The 5669-nt window shown below is 22.2% G+C and overlaps 1 protein-coding gene across 1 annotated transcript in view; it reads left to right on the forward strand.

Annotated features, from left to right (window-relative positions):
* LOC145277493 (uncharacterized) overlaps positions 1 to 5669 on the forward strand; it is a 656318-nt gene that overhangs the window by 589445 nt on the left and 61204 nt on the right. The gene's annotated exons all lie outside the window — the stretch shown is intronic.

The raw sequence follows: 5669 nt of genomic DNA on the forward strand, positions 1-5669 counted from the left end.
ATAATCGTCTAATAAACAAAAATTGTATCAAATTATTATTATATATAAAGTAAAGACCCCCTATTTCAATTCCTGGAATAATAGTCTAATAAATAAAAATTGTATCAAATTATTATTATATATAAAGTAAAGACCCCCTATTTCAATTCCTGGAATAATAGTCTAATAAATAAAAATTGTATCAAATTATTATTATATATAAAGTAAAGACCCCCTATTTCAATTCCTGGAATAATAGTCTAATAAATAAAAATTGTATCAAATTATTATTATATATAAAGTAAAGACCCCCTATTTCAATTCCTGGAATAATCGTCTAATAAACAAAAATTGTATCAAATTATTATTATATATAAAGTAAAGACCCCCTATTTCAATTCCTGGAATAATAGTCTAATAAATAAAAATTGTATCAAATTATTATTATATATAAAGTAAAGACCCCCTATTTCAATTCCTGGAATAATAGTCTAATAAATAAAAATTGTATCAAATTATTATTATATATAAAGTAAAGACCCCCTATTTCAATTCCTGGAATAATAGTCTAATAAACAAAAATTGTATCAAATTATTATTATATATAAAGTAAAGACCCCCTATTTCAATTCCTGGAATAATCGTCTAATAAACAAAAATTGTATCAAATTATTATTATATATACAGTAAAGACCCCCTATTTCAATTCCTGGAATAATCGTCTAATAAACAAAAATTGTATCAAATTATTATTATATATAAAGTAAAGACCCCCTATTTCAATTCCTGGAATAATCGTCTAATAAACAAAAATTGTATCAAATTATTATTATATATAAAGTAAAGACCCCCTATTTCAATTCCTGGAATAATAGTCTAATAAATAAAAATTGTATCAAATTATTATTATATATAAAGTAAAGACCCCCTATTTCAATTCCTGGAATAATCGTCTAATAAACAAAAATTGTATCAAATTATTATTATATATAAAGTAAAGACCCCCTATTTCAATTCCTGGAATAATAGTCTAATAAATAAAAATTGTATCAAATTATTATTATATATAAAGTAAAGACCCCCTATTTCAATTCCTGGAATAATCGTCTAATAAACAAAAATTGTATCAAATTATTATTATATATAAAGTAAAGACCCCCTATTTCAATTCCTGGAATAATCGTCTAATAAACAAAAATTGTATCAAATTATTATTATATATAAAGTAAAGACCCCCTATTTCAATTCCTGGAATAATAGTCTAATAAACAAAAATTGTATCAAATTATTATTATATATAAAGTAAAGACCCCCTATTTCAATTCCTGGAATAATAGTCTAATAAATAAAAATTGTATCAAATTATTATTATATATAAAGTAAAGACCCCCTATTTCAATTCCTGGAATAATAGTCTAATAAATAAAAATTGTATCAAATTATTATTATATATACAGTAAAGACCCCCTATTTCAATTCCTGGAATAATCGTCTAATAAACAAAAATTGTATCAAATTATTATTATATATAAAGTAAAGACCCCCTATTTCAATTCCTGGAATAATCGTCTAATAAACAAAAATTGTATCAAATTATTATTATATATAAAGTAAAGACCCCCTATTTCAATTCCTGGAATAATAGTCTAATAAACAAAAATTGTATCAAATTATTATTATATATAAAGTAAAGACCCCCTATTTCAATTCCTGGAATAATAGTCTAATAAATAAAAATTGTATCAAATTATTATTATATATAAAGTAAAGACCCCCTATTTCAATTCCTGGAATAATAGTCTAATAAATAAAAATTGTATCAAATTATTATTATATATACAGTAAAGACCCCCTATTTCAATTCCTGGAATAATCGTCTAATAAACAAAAATTGTATCAAATTATTATTATATATAAAGTAAAGACCCCCTATTTCAATTCCTGGAATAATCGTCTAATAAACAAAAATTGTATCAAATTATTATTATATATAAAGTAAAGACCCCCTATTTCAATTCCTGGAATAATCGTCTAATAAATAAAAATTGTATCAAATTATTATTATATATAAAGTAAAGACCCCCTATTTCAATTCCTGGAATAATCGTCTAATAAATAAAAATTGTATCAAATTATTATTATATATAAAGTAAAGACCCCCTATTTCAATTCCTGGAATAATAGTCTAATAAATAAAAATTGTATCAAATTATTATTATATATAAAGTAAAGACCCCCTATTTCAATTCCTGGAATAATCGTCTAATAAACAAAAATTGTATCAAATTATTATTATATATAAAGTAAAGACCCCCTATTTCAATTCCTGGAATAATCGTCTAATAAACAAAAATTGTATCAAATTATTATTATATATAAAGTAAAGACCCCCTATTTCAATTCCTGGAATAATCGTCTAATAAACAAAAATTGTATCAAATTATTATTATATATAAAGTAAAGACCCCCTATTTCAATTCCTGGAATAATAGTCTAATAAATAAAAATTGTATCAAATTATTATTATATATAAAGTAAAGACCCCCTATTTCAATTCCTGGAATAATCGTCTAATAAACAAAAATTGTATCAAATTATTATTATATATAAAGTAAAGACCCCCTATTTCAATTCCTGGAATAATAGTCTAATAAATAAAAATTGTATCAAATTATTATTATATATAAAGTAAAGACCCCCTATTTCAATTCCTGGAATAATCGTCTAATAAACAAAAATTGTATCAAATTATTATTATATATAAAGTAAAGACCCCCTATTTCAATTCCTGGAATAATCGTCTAATAAACAAAAATTGTATCAAATTATTATTATATATAAAGTAAAGACCCCCTATTTCAATTCCTGGAATAATAGTCTAATAAACAAAAATTGTATCAAATTATTATTATATATAAAGTAAAGACCCCCTATTTCAATTCCTGGAATAATAGTCTAATAAATAAAAATTGTATCAAATTATTATTATATATAAAGTAAAGACCCCCTATTTCAATTCCTGGAATAATAGTCTAATAAATAAAAATTGTATCAAATTATTATTATATATACAGTAAAGACCCCCTATTTCAATTCCTGGAATAATCGTCTAATAAACAAAAATTGTATCAAATTATTATTATATATAAAGTAAAGACCCCCTATTTCAATTCCTGGAATAATCGTCTAATAAACAAAAATTGTATCAAATTATTATTATATATAAAGTAAAGACCCCCTATTTCAATTCCTGGAATAATAGTCTAATAAACAAAAATTGTATCAAATTATTATTATATATAAAGTAAAGACCCCCTATTTCAATTCCTGGAATAATAGTCTAATAAATAAAAATTGTATCAAATTATTATTATATATAAAGTAAAGACCCCCTATTTCAATTCCTGGAATAATAGTCTAATAAATAAAAATTGTATCAAATTATTATTATATATACAGTAAAGACCCCCTATTTCAATTCCTGGAATAATCGTCTAATAAACAAAAATTGTATCAAATTATTATTATATATAAAGTAAAGACCCCCTATTTCAATTCCTGGAATAATCGTCTAATAAACAAAAATTGTATCAAATTATTATTATATATAAAGTAAAGACCCCCTATTTCAATTCCTGGAATAATCGTCTAATAAATAAAAATTGTATCAAATTATTATTATATATAAAGTAAAGACCCCCTATTTCAATTCCTGGAATAATCGTCTAATAAATAAAAATTGTATCAAATTATTATTATATATAAAGTAAAGACCCCCTATTTCAATTCCTGGAATAATAGTCTAATAAATAAAAATTGTATCAAATTATTATTATATATAAAGTAAAGACCCCCTATTTCAATTCCTGGAATAATCGTCTAATAAACAAAAATTGTATCAAATTATTATTATATATAAAGTAAAGACCCCCTATTTCAATTCCTGGAATAATCGTCTAATAAATAAAAATTGTATCAAATTATTATTATATATAAAGTAAAGACCCCCTATTTCAATTCCTGGAATAATCGTCTAATAAACAAAAATTGTATCAAATTATTATTATATATAAAGTAAAGACCCTCTATTTCAATTCCTGGAATAATCGTCTAATAAATAAAAATTGTATCAAATTATTATTATATATAAAGTAAAGACCCCCTATTTCAATTCCTGGAATAATCGTCTAATAAACAAAAATTGTATCAAATTATTATTATATATAAAGTAAAGACCCCCTATTTCAATTCCTGGAATAATCGTCTAATAAATAAAAATTGTATCAAATTATTATTATATATAAAGTAAAGACCCCCTATTTCAATTCCTGGAATAATAGTCTAATAAATAAAAATTGTATCAAATTATTATTATATATAAAGTAAAGACCCCCTATTTCAATTCCTGGAATAATCGTCTAATAAACAAAAATTGTATCAAATTATTATTATATATAAAGTAAAGACCCCCTATTTCAATTCCTGGAATAATCGTCTAATAAATAAAAATTGTATCAAATTATTATTATATATAAAGTAAAGACCCCCTATTTCAATTCCTGGAATAATAGTCTAATAAATAAAAATTGTATCAAATTATTATTATATATAAAGTAAAGACCCCCTATTTCAATTCCTGGAATAATCGTCTAATAAACAAAAATTGTATCAAATTATTATTATATATAAAGTAAAGACCCCCTATTTCAATTCCTGGAATAATCGTCTAATAAATAAAAATTGTATCAAATTATTATTATATATAAAGTAAAGACCCCCTATTTCAATTCCTGGAATAATCGTCTAATAAACAAAAATTGTATCAAATTATTATTATATATAAAGTAAAGACCCTCTATTTCAATTCCTGGAATAATCGTCTAATAAATAAAAATTGTATCAAATTATTATTATATATAAAGTAAAGACCCCCTATTTCAATTCCTGGAATAATCGTCTAATAAACAAAAATTGTATCAAATTATTATTATATATAAAGTAAAGACCCCCTATTTCAATTCCTGGAATAATCGTCTAATAAATAAAAATTGTATCAAATTATTATTATATATAAAGTAAAGACCCCCTATTTCAATTCCTGGAATAATAGTCTAATAAATAAAAATTGTATCAAATTATTATTATATATAAAGTAAAGACCCCCTATTTCAATTCCTGGAATAATCGTCTAATAAACAAAAATTGTATCAAATTATTATTATATATAAAGTAAAGACCCCCTATTTCAATTCCTGGAATAATCGTCTAATAAATAAAAATTGTATCAAATTATTATTATATATAAAGTAAAGACCCCCTATTTCAATTCCTGGAATAATAGTCTAATAAATAAAAATTGTATCAAATTATTATTATATATAAAGTAAAGACCCCCTATTTCAATTCCTGGAATAATCGTCTAATAAACAAAAATTGTATCAAATTATTATTATATATAAAGTAAAGACCCCCTATTTCAATTCCTGGAATAATCGTCTAATAAATAAAAATTGTATCAAATTATTATTATATATAAAGTAAAGACCCCCTATTTCAATTCCTGGAATAATCGTCTAATAAACAAAAATTGTATCAAATTATTATTATATATAAAGTAAAGACCCTCTATTTCAATTCCTGGAATAATCGTCTAATAAATAAAAATTGTATCAAATTATTATTATATATAA

This window comes from Euprymna scolopes, chromosome 6 (assembly GCF_053919585.1).
Source record: "Euprymna scolopes isolate OS-2025 chromosome 6, ASM5391958v1, whole genome shotgun sequence".
NCBI classification, from domain to species: Eukaryota; Metazoa; Mollusca; class Cephalopoda; order Sepiida; family Sepiolidae; genus Euprymna; species Euprymna scolopes.